Source organism: Malania oleifera, chromosome 10 (genome assembly GCF_029873635.1).
Source record: "Malania oleifera isolate guangnan ecotype guangnan chromosome 10, ASM2987363v1, whole genome shotgun sequence".
NCBI lineage: Eukaryota > Viridiplantae > Streptophyta > Magnoliopsida > Santalales > Ximeniaceae > Malania > Malania oleifera.
In genome coordinates, this window is record NC_080426.1 from 65,124,884 (window position 1) to 65,141,107 (window position 16,224).

The window sequence follows — 16,224 nt, forward strand, 5'->3', positions numbered from 1 at the left end:
TTTTGAACCGTTTAGGTTCGGGGTTCAGAATCCTAGAGCTTGAATTTCGCGTCGTTTCGGACTCCGATTCGCATGCAAGTAAGGGGGTTATGTTAATAAAGTAATTTATACAATATGAATCGACTGAAATGTTGAAATAACTTTTAGATATCAAGTTACGATGGTTTTAGGGTTTTTGGGCCTCGGTTCGGTAAATCGGCTTTACTTTCAAAACCTACCGGTCAAATTCAAATGTTATATTTTTAGAATATCGTACTTGTCATTCTGGACCTTTTCACCGGTTGGAAATGTTGTTTTCGTTGTTTAAAACCCGTACTGTGATATTGATTGTTTAGTTGTTTTCGAATGTGGAAAACTGTGTGGCAGCTGTTGATGTTGTGAAATACTAGAACTGTTGTGAAAATGTAGGAAGTTTATTTGATAGCTATGAGTCGGATTTCACGTAATGATGTGTTTTGTGAAATGATTTCAAAAAAGTGTTTAAATTGCTTAAATTGCACGATATGCTTTAGGAATCCTGGGGACTCATAGTGTAGGCACAGATACGTTGCTAGTGAGGGCACCATACTTTTGATATATATGAACTCAGGCTGTATTGAGATAGTAGGGGCGGTCTTAGCGTGAGTTTGCCTCTTGATCGTGTACCCAGGTTGTATTGAGACAGTAGGGGCGGTCAACCCCTATTGTGGGGATTTATACATGGTATAGAGTTTGAGGGCGTGTTCTATCCCACATATCTGTACATTTATGTAATTGTTGTTATATACTATGAGGCTGTTCATATGATGAAAATGGGCTACGTATTTTACAATTATGAAAATGATGATTATATATGTTTATGTTTTTGTTAAACACTTAAAGCATGTTAGCCACACACTGTTATTAGCTTAATCGTCCCTTACTAAGAGATGTCTCACCTTATCATACAAACTGTCTTTTCAGGTCCTTATCAATGTTGAGATTAGCAAGGACTGTGGCAGGGTAGCGATCTATTTTTAAGTGAGCGTCTCCACGAGCTCGATTTTGTAGGTTATGTTATATGTTTTCAGAACTTGTAAAATGTTGTAAGACTCGAGGATACATCAAGTATCATTTAGTGTTGTATATGGATATTGGAATAACTGTATGTATCTATCAGACAGTTAGAACTTTGGTAATAGTTTGATGGATGTTTATATTTTTCGTTGCGTATATATCTGTTGAGAAGTATATTAGGTATACATACGTTACTACAATAACACCCAGGCCATAAGTTGGGATCGGGGCATTACAGGTGGTATTAGAGCCTAGGTTTGCTAGGTTCTGTAGACTTTGATGGTCAGTGAGTAAATTACCAGAGTATTGGCTGTAATGAGATAGAGTTAGAGAGTTAATCAGGTTTTACTCTGGAGGCTCAGAGGCAGGATTTCCTTCGACGATCTTCTGTGCTTTTTCGGGAATGACGATTTCAAGAAAACCATGATAAATCCATCGATGATTTCATTTCTAGGTTGAGAGACTTGACTCAGATGTCGAGATGAGAGGATAGATGGTCTAGTGTGTAGGGGTTGTCGGTGTCTCGAATACGTGTTGTTTAATCTTCTTGTTCCATATTTGCATTTATTATGTTAAATGTGGAATGATTAAGTTGGCATAACCCAGAGGGAAGGGGATTATGGCAGGAGGCGATAATCACTTGGATGCCTCTAGTGAGGATGAGACCAAGGCTCTTGTGTTCCTTCGCGATATAGCGAGGCAGGCCAGGAAGGAACTCGGGAGGGGTTCTAGGGAGCAAGATCAGATGGTTGCAGATAGAGGCTGCACGTACCAGCAGTTCTCCAGAACGAATTCGTCGGCATTTTCAAGAGGGCCGAACCTGATTGTGGCGGAGGACTAGTTACAAGAGATGAAGGATCTGTTGGAGGTGTCTGAGTGCACAAAGGAACAAAAGGTTAAATACGCCGCCCTTAAGCTGGTTTGGGAGGCTAGGAGATGGTGGTGATCAACTAGGCTAGTTGAGGAGCAGCGCCCAGGGTATGTGTCAACTACTTGGAGTCGCTTCAGGGAGGTGTTATTCGCACAATATTTCCCCATTGCCACCCGTGAGGCGAAGTCTAAAGAGTTCCTCCACTTGACTCAGGGATCAATGTCGGTGCAGCAGTACGTGGTTGGGTTCGTGGAGTTATCTTGGTTTGTGCCTCACATGGTTTCAGATGAGCCGAAGAAGGCTTGTATGTTTGAGAGGGGCCTAAAGAAAGCTATATGTGCGCAGGTGGTAGCGTTGATGGTCTAAGGCTTTTATAAGCTTGTGGATAGAGCCATGGTAGCTGAAGCTAGCATCCAGTAGGGGGAGAGAAAGGCGAATCAGAAGAAGAGGCCTTTTCCCCAAAATTCGCAGTCAGACTCTAGCAAAAGTTATTGGAAGAAGTCCAGTGGTCTTTCGGGCCAATAGCAGCAGTAGTCGAGATCTCAGGCTTCCCAGGGGAGTTCAGAGAAGTCAATGTGTCCCAAGTGCCAGAAGCAGCATTGGGGCGAGTGCATCGATTCACGGGCTGTTACAGGTGCGGGGAGTCGGGGCATCTGATACGAGACTGTCGGGCGACAGCGACTCTTCTTTTAGCACAGGCTCAAAATCGGGGTGGTAACCAGACACCTTGAGGTGGTCACCAGGGAGGCACCGCTCAGTCTAGGGTGTGCTCGATGATGCCAGGTGATGCAGAGAACACCGACAATGTGGTGACAGGTACCATTTACAACTTATCATATAATGCTGTAGTTGTTTTTGATTCAGGTGCAATCCACTCCTTTATATCTCGAGAATTTGTTAAAACACTGTGGAGTGGAGGTTTAACCGTTAGAGGTCGAGTTAGGTGTGGATACACCATTAGGGTTAGTGGTGGTATGCAGTAGAGTGGTCAGGGATTACCCGATAGAGATTCAGGGGAGGAGGTTGCCTGCCAGTCTAATCGTGTTTGATATGCATGAGTGATGTAATCCAAGGGATGGATTGACTGGCATCCAGTTTTGCGAGCATTGACTGCCATAGGAAGGATGTAGTGTTCAGGCCTCTCAGAGAGTAGAAATTTCTATTTGTTGGGTCGTGTGTGCGTTCTGCACCACAGATCCTCTCAGCGATGCAGGTGAGACAGCTGCTTCCAGAGGGTTGTCAGGGATACCTAGCGAGTGTGAAAGAGTCACCTAAGGAGGGAGTGAAGTTGGAGGATATCCCGGTGATAAGGGAGCTCTCCGATGTCTTTCCTGAAGATTTGCCAGGGTTGCCTCCAGACAAGGAAGTGGAGTTTGCTATTGAGTTAGCATCGAGGACGACACCAATTTCCAAGGCGCCTTACAAGATGGCTCTAGTTGAGTTGAAAGAGCTAAAGGAGCAGTTGCATGAACTTTTGGACAAAGGGTTCATAAGGTCGAGCGTGTCACCTTAGGGTGCGCCTGTGTTGTTTGTGAAAAAGAAGGACGGGTTGATGAGGATGTGCATTGATTACTGGGAGATCAATAAGGTGATCATGAAGAACAGATATCCATTGCCTCAGATTGACGACTTGTTTGACCAGTTGCAGGGCATTCATGTCTTTTCAAAGATCGATCTGCGGTCTGGGTATCATCAGTTGAAGGTGAAAGTAGAGGATGTATCGAAGATTGCTTTTCGAACCCGGTATGACCATCACGAGTTTTTGGTTATACTGTTTGGTTTGACGAATGCACCTGCAACATTCATGAACTTGATGAACAAGGTGTTTCACGAGTACCTGGATAAATTCGTGGTGGTGCTCATCGACGACATCTTGGTCTATTCGAAGAGTCTAGTAGAGCATGATGCTCATCTTAGAGTAGTCCTTCAGGTACTTAGAGAGAAGGAACTATTCGCTAAATTCAAGAAATGCGAATTCTGGCTTGAGCAGGTTGCATTTCTAGGGCACGTGGTGTTCAAAGAGGGGATTTCAGTTGACCCAAGTAAAGTTGAGGCGGTAGTTGATTGTGTGAGACGAAGGAACGTGCATGAGGTTCGTAGTTTCTTGGGTCTGGTCGAGTATTATTGCTAGTTCGTTGAGGGCTTTTCTAAGTTGTCGGGCCCTTTGACACAGCTTACCAGGAAGGGTAGCAGGTTTGCATGGATAGGAGACTACAAGCAGAGTTTCCAAGAGTTGAAGCGATGCTTGGTCATGGCTCCAGTGTTGACCATTCCATTAGGGGATGGTGGCTTCGTGATCTACAATGACGCGTCCTTGAAGGGATTAGGTTGTGTTTTGATGCAACAGGGTAGAGTAGTTGCCTACACTTCTCGTCAGTTCAAGGAGTACGAGAAGAATTACCCTACGCATGATTTGGAGTTGGCAGCAGTTGTGTTTGCTCTAAAGATCTGACGGCACTATCTGTATGGTGAGAAGTGCGAGATCTTTACCGATTATAAGAGTCTCAAATACTTCTTCACCTAGAAAGAGTTGAATATGAGACAGCTATCACTTCGGAAAAGCTAATGTGGTAGCTGATGCATTGAGTTGGAAGTCAGTAGAGGCGTAGGTTTCAGCAGTCGTGGGCAGCATCAGATCAGGATGGATCTGGAGAGATTGAGGGTAGAGCTGGTGGACGGGGATCCCCAAGCCTTCGTTGCCAGGTTGGTGGTTCAGCCGACCTTACGAGAACAAATCAAAACTGTTCAGTTGAACGACGTGGAGTTGGTAAAGATTGTGGAGAAACTGCAGAGCGAACCACATTCAGACTTTAATGTCTCTGAGGATGGAGTTCTCAGATTCCACACCAGGCTGTGTGTACCAGACAATGCAGAGATAAAAAGGATGATTCTGGAGGAGGCTCATTGCTCTCTTTAAGCACGAAAATGTATAGAGATCTGCGAGAATCGTTCTGGTGGAGTACTATGAAAAGGGAAGTGGTTGGGTTTGTTGGGCAATACTTGACATGTCAGCAAGTGAAGGCTAAGCATCAGAGACCAGCAATACCACTACAGCCGCTTGACATTCCAAAGTGGAAGTGAGAACACATCTCGATGGATTTTGTTTCGGGGTTGCCTTTAGCGGTGCACGGACAGAATGCTATTTGGGTGGTGGTGGATTGGCTGACGAAGACGACACACTTTATTCCAATCAGAGTAAGCTATTCTATGAATAGGATGGCAAAGTTGTACGTACGGGAGGTAGTACGACTCCATGGCGTCCCTGTGTCTATTGTTTTAGATCGAGACCCATGTTTCACGTCTCGGTTCTGGAAGGGGTTGCAGAATGCCTTGGGGTCACAGCTCATGTTCAGCATGGCGTTTCACCCACAAACAGATTGGCAGTCTGAAAGGACGAGTCAGATTTTGGAGGATATGCTGTGGGCATGCGTGTTGGATTTCTGTAACAGTTGGATCCGGTATCTACGGCTCATAGAATTTGCTTGTAACAATAGCTTCCAGGTCAATATTGAGATGACACCATATGAGGCCTTGTATGGTCGTTGGTGCTGAACTCCGTTGTACTAGGATGAGGTAGGTGAGTGGCAGATTTTGGGACCGGAGGCTCCTGTACCCCCCACTCCCACTCTCAAGAACCTCGACTCATTTAATAGGCGGAGATTCCTCTCTCCTTCAATAAGCGAAGATGTCTCTCTCCTTCAATAGGCGGAGATGTCTTTACAAATTCCCAAGCGAAAATCCTTTTTTTTTTTGCAATGATTCACCCCAGAATTGTTGAGATACAATGAAATAAACAAAGTAGAGTTGTAGAAAGAAAACTCTTTGAATAGAGCAGACGAGTACACAATAAATCAATCACTAATACACTTTTAATCGAAAAATGAAACGAAGCTCAAGGAGTAACTAGTGTTTTCTAATTTTTGAAAGAAGTATGCTTTGAATAATAAACTCAAAAATGCTCTCAGTAATAATATGTGTTAATCCTAATTAATCTCTTACTAAACACGTTTAGAGGCTAGGTATTTATATGAAAATTTAAATTCTAGCCGTTGGGCATGTTTAATGGCTTAATAAATGAGAATCTTAGCTATTTTATGGTCGTTGCGATAATTATCGGGCAGGCTTCGGTCGCTCGAACCAGCTGGAACTGGAATTCCCAAAAAATCATTACCCACTCGATCGATTGAACTCTAAGGTTCGGTTGGCCGAACCAACTGGGTCTAGAAATCCAAAAAGTCAGTAGCCACTCGGTTGATGAAACCCTGATGTTCGGTCACCCGAACTACCTTGAGTTGGAATTTCCAAAAGTCAGTAGCTACTTGGTCGACTGAACGCTGAGGTTCGGTCGCCCAAACTACCTAGAGCCAGACTAGTGTTCGAACAACATCAATTCGGTCGATTGAGCTCTTTGTCCCAGGCGCCGAACATCCTGTAGTTACAAAATCATTTGTTTTTCATTCCAAAAATGATTTTAGCATTTTTAAAATAACTTTTGTACTTGTATAAAAGATTTTCCATGAATTTTAAAATACCTAGAGTCCAACTAAGTCACCTTTGAGTTTCGTCACAATGTTCAAATGAAGTGTACTTGAATCCTATTTTGCAATATATATAACAAAATTTTCAAGTCTTCACGATTGATCTTTGTACTCTTTTTGATCATCACCTGATAAATTTAGCTTGTATGGTTCATAGCCTCCAATTTGCATCTCTTTATAAACATACTTAATAGCACAATTAGATGCCTTGATTTATCATTATTAAAACGGGATTAAACCTTGTTAGGTCAACAATCTTCCACTTTTTGATAATGACAAACAAAGAGCAAAATAAGGTTGCCTTTACAAGGCTCCCCCTCACAATATGCATAGAATCAAAGTAAGCAATGTGAAATAATTTAGCATATTAGGATCAAGACTTAGACTTTTTCAAGTTATTGTCATTTAAGCTTAAAACACAATTTATACATGCATTTTGCCGAAATTCTCCATTTAGTGCTAATTTTTCCATGCATTTTCATAAAATTTCCATTTTGCTCTTTATTTCTCCCCCTTTTGAAATAATCAAAAGGCTACATAGAAATATGCACAAAATTTCAATTGTTCATTTTGCTCTACTTTCTCCCATTTAAAAATCTTATGTGATCATTCATGCAGTGATCATCAAACATGGATGGCATATTGCCAACCAGCATAAAACGTCAATATAGAAATTTCAAAATCATATATCAACCAGCATAACATTGCCAACATAGAAACATAACTCGATGAGCATAAGTTCACCAATATAGAGACATCAACTAGCATGATTTTGCTAATATAGAAACATGCATCAACCAACATGATTTCACTAATAAAAACATACATCAACCAATGTAATAATGATTATAATATTATAGAAACCTGAAGTCATACATGATTAATTAGAATGTTTTCAAAACAAGTCATATACACAAGTTAGTGTAGATTCGGTCTACTGAACCTAGTCATTCAGTTGACCGAGTTACCTGGAACTCGAAGGCACCTAAGATAGTATGTATTCGGTCGACCGGTCAAGAGCATTCAGTTGCCTAAGTTTCCTAAAGTTGCCAGTATCTTAAATTTAGTCTGGAATACTTATGTTAAAGCCTAAATTCGCTTCAAACAACTTCCCTAACATGTAATAAGCCTAATTCACGCCTTCTCAAAATGAATCGATCTTCTTGAAGTGGTTTCATGAATATATCGGCCCATTGTTCATTTGTACTCGCAAATTCAAGGCTTGTATCCTCATTTTGCACATGATCACGAAGAAAATGGTGTCTTATTTCTATGTGCTTTGTTCGTGAATGTGATATAAGATTCTTGGAAATGTTTATAGCACTAGTGTTATCACATTTGATTGGTACACAATCATAAGTCAATTTGAAATCCTTGAGTTGTTTCATATACAAGACTTGGGCACAACAACTGCTCGCGGCAACATATTCGGCATCAATGGTACATAAGGCTATGAAATTCTGTTTCTTGGAAAACTAAGATACAAGAGATTGTCCTAAGAAATGACTAGTTTCGCGTGTACTCTTGTGATCAATTTTGCACTCGACAAAATCCGCATCGGACTAACTAACTATTTCAAAGGATGTATACTTTGGATACCATAAGCCTTAATCTACAGTGCCAATTAGATATCGTATGATTCTTTTAACGACTATTAGGTGTGATTCCTTGGGTGAAGCTTGAACTTGAGCACACATATAGACGCTAAATATAATATCTGGTCTACTAGCAGTTAAGTAGAGTAGACTTCCAATCATACCTCGGTAGAACTTAATATCTACCAGTTTCCATTGCTCAGCCTTGTCAAGCTTTGTAGAAGGGCTCATTGGTGTTCCCAACGACTTGCCATTTTCCATGTTAAATCTTTTGAGCAAGTCATTTACATACTTTGATTGGTTTACAAACGTCCCATTCTAGGCTTACTTGATTTGAAGTCCAAGAAAGTACGTGAGTTCGCCCATCATGCTCATTTCAAACTCATCTTGCATACTTTTGGCAAACTCCTTGCACAAATCCTCATTCGTAGCATCGAATATGATATCAACATATATTTGAATTATAAGCATATCATCTAACTTGGTTTTGATAAAGTGTGTGTTATCAATTTTTCCTTTTGAAAATCAATTTTCTAATAGAAATCCACTTAGTCTTTTAGACCTAACTCTAGGAGCTTGTTTTAAACCATATAAAGCCTTAGACAATTTGAGCACTTGGTTGGGAAAATGGTAACTTTCAAATCTTGGGGGTTATTATACATAAACTTCCTTATTTATGAAGTCGTTTAGAAATGCACTATTCACATCCATTTGATAAAGTTTGAAATTCTTATGGGATGTATAGGCAAGTGGCATGCGAGTGACTTCCATCTTAGCTACTGGTGTATAGGTTTCCTTGAAATTGATGCCTTCTTCTTGATTGAAACCTTGTGCAACTAACCTAGCTTTGTTGCGGACAACAATGTCGTTCTTGTCCATTTTATTCCTGTATACCCATGTAGTTCCTATAACAGTGTGATCATTTATACTAAGAACTAAGGTCCAAACTTTGTTTCTTTCAAATTGATTCAACTCTTCTTGCATAGCTAAAACCCATGATTGATCATTAATTGTATCACTAATATTTTTAGGTTCCTTTTGTGATAGGAATGCGAAATGATTATACAAGTTTTTAAACAAAGATCGAGTTGATACCCCACGTGAAGGTTCACCGATTATTTGCCCCTTAGGGTGGTTTTTCACAAATTTTCATTCCTTTGGCAAGTTCATTGACTTCAACTTGATTTTGAGCACCATCATTAGATGGTTCCTTGATTTCACTACTCTCCTCTTTGTTATCATGGATTGACAAGTCTTCTAAACCTTTTCTTATTTCTGAATCATCATTGACAATATTCTTAGAAGAAAAGGGGTTTGGTTCATCAAAGACTACGTGGATTGATTCAATAACCGACATTGTTCTTTTATTGTGTACTTTGAACGCTTTACTATTTAGAGCACATCCTAGAAAAATTTCCTAATATGATTTAGCATCCAATTTATCTTTCTCATTTAAAACAAAACATTTGCATTCAAAGACATGGAGAGAGAGAGAGAGAGAGAGAGAGAGAGAGAGAGATCTCTCTCTCTCTCTCTCTTTCATCCATTCTTCCGCCTCGCGTTCGCCCTTTAGCTCGCTCTCTCTCTTTTCTCTCTCGCCCTTTTTTTTTTTTTTTGCTCCATCTCCGCCCTCGTTCGACCGCGCGTGCGCTCTCGCTCTCTCTTGCTCTCGCGCGAAGAGGTCCCTGAAGCACTTGTGGCAACTTCATATGAGAGCTAGAAATCAGATATAGAATCGCCTGAGCTGGAGATAGAGCGGGGGGGAGAGTGAGCGAGGAGCTAGCAGTGAACGAAAATAGGCGCTGTGCGAGAGAGATCTATCACCCGTGATAGCAGATCGCCCTTCTAGCTCCCCGATCGACGCCCCATAAAGAAGATAATGGAGGTAATAGATACATATAGATATCAACAGAGAATAGGTCTACGCGCGATCTATACTCTGAGTGTACCGCTAGCCCTAGCCGCATCTTTTGACGGCATGTCCGATTTCGATTCAGCTCTCAGAGAGCTAGGCGTAATCTTTTGAGTGAGGGAGTTATATATATATACTAGAGATTTATGGGTAGAAAAATATAGGTTTTTTTTACGAAAGAGATAGATGTAAGGATTTAGAGTTTGTGTTGAATGATATTATATAGGGTAAGAGAGACAGTTAGAGGTACAGAGAGGGAGAGAGAGAGGGTATGCGAAATAGCATAGAGAAACATTTATAGATATTTCTTTCTCTCTTTTCTCTTTTATTGTTCTCTCACTCTCTCTGTCTCTTTCTCTCTCTTCATCTCTTTTTCTCTATCTTTCTTTCCCTCTCTCTCCCTCTCCCTTTCTCTATCTCTCCCGCTTTCTCTCTCTCTCTCTCTCTCTCTCTCTCTCTCTCTCTCTTCCGTCTCTCCAACCAAAGAGCGGGAAATAGACAGCTGAATGAGGTAGGGCGAGAGATTATCATGGGTTCGAGATAGATGATCGCAGCATCACGTGGGAATCGCTCTATCACTTTCTCTATCGGGGAAGATCAGATAGATCGCTCAGTCAGCCGAGAGAGTGCCACGTATGTGTGGGGCATGGAGGGAGAGAGAGAGCGAGAGAGGGGGAGGCATGGGGAGAGAGAGAGATTAGCTAGAGATGGCGCGTGGGAGCTAGGGAGGTATCGTATCTAGACTGAGCGTTGTGGTATAAAAAAGAGGTTGTGGAGCGAATAGAGAATGACTAGAGGTCGAGGGTGGGGGGAGGAAATATAAGGTTAATAGAGACTTTAATGTTACAGAGATGTAGATTAAGAAGGGTTATCGAAAGAGAGAGAGACATTAGATATATATTTATTTAGAGATTGAGATTTTTTGTCATGAGAGAGAGAGAGTTTGAGATGTATGTGATGTCTATTATTTAGATTTAGATATAGTATATAATATAGATATATAAAGTAATGGTGGGAGAGCTAGAGAGATAGATATAGAGAGAGAGAGGAAGAGAGATACAACAATCAGATGGAAAATAGATATAGAAATTGATGTTCTTTAGATATATTATTTGGGCGATAAGATATATATATATAACGTTTTATAGATATATGAGAAAAGTGATATGAGTGAAATAGAATAGAGAGAGATATGAATATATAATATCTTGCAATATAGTTGATTCATGTTATGGACTATATATATTTATTATATATTTCAATATATTTTTATTCATGTAATCCATTGTAAGTTAGATATAGAGGTATATAGAGAGTAGAGATATAATTAATTTATTTATACCTTAGATATATATGTTATCGTTATTTATATATATATATATATATATATATAGAGATTAACAACAGCAATGTATATAAGGAATAGTTAGATATATATGTGTTATATAGATATATAAAAATAATATATTTTGGATTACTTTATATAATCTAATTAAATTATATATCTATAATTTTAGATATATCAATATATATATTATTACTATTTCATAGAATTATAATTTATATAGAAGACAGTAGATATTTAATAAATATAAATTATATATATATTATATTTTTTTTATCATTAAATATTATAATTATATATATTTATTATATTAGAAATTAGTTAAATTTGTTAAGATAATTAATATTTAAATTTTTATATATAAGATCTCAGTAATAACTATTTATCTATATATATATATATATTTTCTATTGCATAACTATAATTAATTATATATAGAATAACAAAAATTAATAAAGATTTGATAGATATATCCTATATATTTATATTATTTTCACACTTACTTAAATATTAATATATATTGAGATATATATTCTATATATTTATAGATTGATTTATATATAGATATAATATAGATTTCTATAATTCTATAAATCTTTATATAATTAATTCTTTATTTTTATTATATAATATATTTATATCTATACATATATCTATATTTATATTTTTATACTTCTATATAATCTATATTTATAATTATATCACTATTTATACAACTTAATCATTTTATTTATATATCTTCTAGGCCTATCTTTATTTCTTTATTTATCTTTTCTAATATATGACATATTTTTATCCTTTATATATATATATCTATCGACAATCTCTTATTTTTTTTTGTATGAATGGGATTGGGGGAGCGCGTGAGAGATTGACTTGATATGATTTAATTGTGTCCCTGTTGTGGTGGGTCATCTTCTCGCGCTCGCTCTTCGCTCCTTCCGTGATGTAGAGGCTATTGGTTGCCCTATCCTCACGCTAGACTCTCTACGCTCGAGGGTAGATGGAGTGGAAATCGCGACCTCGCTGTAATCTAATATCAGATTTTATATTATTATTTAGTAGATATATATAGAGATAAATTTATTTGACCTATATTAGTTTACAGAATTATTTTATATTATATTAGTGATCTATATTGGCTAAAGATTGGATAATAGGGATTGATAGAGAGAGATAGAGATTAACATCTATTTATATAATTCCTTATGTTATACATATATTTTTTGATAATAGATAGATATATCATTATATAAAAACTTATATATAATTATTTATTATATATATATACATACTATGTAATACTGATTAGTTTTAGATAATAATGAATAGAGTTATTATTATTTAATATATATATAGGATATATATAATTGATAAAAGATTTATACATTAATGATGTTAGTTAGATAGTTATACATCTATATAATAATATTATTTAGTATCTATTTGTCTAAATATATAGATAGATGTATAATATAGTGTTTTTAGTGGTAATTTATATAGGATGTATTTTTTTTGTATTATATATATATATATCTATTATATTATCTATTTATATAGTTAATTATTTATATGCTATTATTTTAAATAATTAGATATATCTATATATATATATAGATATATATAGGTTTTTTTGTTCGTAAATAAGTTAGGGGGTTAAGATTTCAAATTTAAATATTAATATATATATTTATATAAAAACATATATATATTGTATTTATAGAGATACATTTATCTATATAATTAATTATTATTTATCTAATAAAGAATTTATATATATTAAAATTTATTTATATATCTGATTTATATTATTATTTTAATATATATTATATATTCTTATTATATTTATTTATTATATATATTATATTTTATGATATATATAATATTTCATATGATATATATTTAGATCAATCTATAAAAATTTATATATAGATATCTCTAATTTTAATTAAATTATCTTCAAAGATATTTTATACTTATTCCCTACCACCCTTCTAGGATATCCTGAAACCTACCTACCCTCTGCATTGCTTGTCACATCAATTTTTTTTTCCTTTTTTATTATTATTTTTGTTCTCCTTGTTCACAGCCATGTTTGACCTTCTTAGGGCCCGTTTCGCTCAAAACTCAAAACATGAAAGTTGTAGATAATCATTTTCTCTTTCTTTAGAAATTTGAATCGTCTTGATTGAAATTCGAACGGAAAAGTTATACGTGAATTACGAACAAGTGTCTGTTTCGACTCCCGGCAATTTTCCTGAGATAAAAAATTACCATAAATTCATAAATTGTTCAATAAAACTAAAAAATGATAAATAGGGCACTTTGTTAATATATTGGACATAATTAGACATTTAATTAATATTAAGTCATAATGCCCGGATTGAGATGCTTAATTACACAATTTTGGCGCGTAATCACATATATACGTATATCATGAAAATCATCAACTCGTACACCGGTATTTCATATTTTACCATAGCTTGACATGTACGTCAGCAAATCATATCCATAGCATGACCTATACGCTAGCAAATCACATATGTAGCATGACCCGTACGCTGGCAAATCATATCTATATCTTTACCATGTTCCCAGAAAATAGTATTTCATAAATTTCACTCATGCCACACGAAATAGGTTTTATACATATTTAAACATATCATCTTTTATAGCAGTATTTCCCAAACATAAAGTATATCTATATATATATATCCCTGAAATCAGATGCTGTAATAACATATATATATTTTCATAAAAAAATTAGCTCAGTTTATTCCTTTACCTGAATCTTGAAAAGTCCTTAAGAGAAATATTCCTGCACCCGCAGGGTTCCCCGCTCAACACCATGAAAACGACATTCCTCAGATCTGAACTTTAGTATTTCTATGCGTATTATGCTTTCTACAGCTGACAAGAAGTCAAATAATGAGTAGAAAACCTTATCCTAGATCTGGGATGAGCTACAAACTCGACCCACCAACGATCCACTCTAGCAGATAAGCAGAGAACTTCCCTAGGAGTGTTGTGGTGGCTTTGGATCGTCGATTTGGCGAAGAATGGACCCAGAAAACTAGAGATAAGGTTGGGGTACCAAAGGGAGAAAGAAGAGAGGATTCTGCGCTGAAATTCTATCAAAAAATCGCATTTAGAGCTATTTATACTACGACCTTCGTTGATGAGCCACGTCACCTCGTCGACGAGGTCATGAAGGAAGTTTGTCAATGAACTTTGTTTCTCGTCAACGAAATTTAGGAATGAGAGATTTGCTCTTCAGTATTTTTTCGTCTACGAAATGTACACTCGTCAACGAGCCCAATTGTAACTTCGTTGATGAGGCCTGATGCCTATTTCTTTATCCCTTCCAATTTCTATTTCCTTCCTCTCTAATATTATTTAAATATTATAATTATTCGGGTCACTACATTCTCCCCTCATAAAATTTTGTCCTCGAAATTTAATGTTCATGTAACTTATCATCCCTTAAAAGAAAAAGGGTCTACTTATTTTATTACTTACCTTCACTTATGGTGGAGGAATACCATGGTTACATTCCAAGTTCTAGGAGATTACATATATAAAAGAAAATTCTCCCAAAACTAAAATACTACTTACTAATTAAATTATTACATATACCTACAAAAAAAACATTACCTAACTACTTACATTTTACCCAATTAAACTTCTTGGAATAAATGCGATTACTTCTGCTTTATTTGCTCATTGAATTCCCAAGAAGCTTCTTCAACTGTATAATTCCTCCAAAAAACTTTTCCCTAAGGAATCTCCTTGTCACGTAACTCTTGTATGAAACTATCCAAAATCTGTACTGGTACCTCCTCATATACTAGTGAATCACTGAACTCTAATTCACCATAACTAATAATATGAGAAGGGTCTGGAACGTATTTCCTCAACATAGATACGTGGAATACGTCGTGAATTTTGAATAACACAGGTGGCAAAACTAGCCTGTAGGCCACCGACCCCATTTTCTCTAGGATTTCAAATGGACCGATAAACCTAGGACTAAGTTTACATTTCTTTCCAAAACGCATAATCCCTTTCAACAGAACTATTTTCAAGAATACATGATCACCAACTTCAAATTCTAAATTCTTGTGGTGATTATCAGCATAACTCTTCTATTGGCTCTGAACTGCACTGATTCTCTCTATGATGAGTCGAACTTTATCACACGCTTTATGTACTAGTTCTGGCCCCACAACTCGTTGCTCACCCATCTCATCCAAAAATAAAGGAGAGCGACATCTCCTACCATATAATGCTTCAAATGGTGTCGTGTCAATACTAGTTTGATGACTGTTATTATACGCAAATTCTACCATCGGCATGAATTGAGTCCAATTACCCCCAAAATTCAATATGCGCGCTCAGAGCATATCCTTTAATGTCTGTATTGTCCTCTTAGTCTGCCCATCTGACTGAGGATGAAATGTCGTGTTAAACGATAACTGAGACCCTAGTGCTTCTTGCAAACTCTTCCAAAAACGTGACGTAAAACGCAGGTCTCGATCTGACACAATCGATACTTGCACTCCATGAGAATGAACTATCTCTTGAATGTAAATTTCTGTCAAATGGTTGAGGTAGTAACTGATCTTCATAAGTTGGGCAGTCTTGGTCAAATGGTCAACAATCACTCAGATGACATTCTGGCCGTGCAACGCTGTCGGCAGTCCTGACACAAAGTCCATAGATATATGATCCCACTTTTACTCTGGGATAAATAGCAGTTGTAACTACCTTATCGGCCTCTGGTGCTCAACTTTTACCTGCTGGCACATCAGACACTGGTCTATAAACTCGGTTATCTTTCTCTTCATACCACTCTACCAGTATGACTCTCCCAGATCATTGTACATCTTCGTACTACCGGGATGAACTATATACAAAGATCTATGAGC

The 16,224-nt window shown here is 37.0% G+C and overlaps 1 protein-coding gene across 4 annotated transcripts in view; it reads left to right on the top strand.

Annotated features, from left to right (window-relative positions):
- LOC131166976 (large ribosomal subunit protein uL3c) overlaps positions 1–16,224 on the top strand; it is a 68,332-nt gene that overhangs the window by 33,752 nt on the left and 18,356 nt on the right. For 2 of the 4 annotated variants that reach the window (XM_058125680.1, XM_058125678.1), the window contains exon 2: positions 943–1,179. The exons of the other annotated variants lie outside the window; for them this stretch is intronic. The gene's annotated coding sequence lies outside the window, so the exon portion shown is untranslated. Of the gene's footprint in view, positions 1–942; positions 1,180–16,224 lie in introns of those variants that run through there. 4 annotated transcript variants of the gene reach the window in all.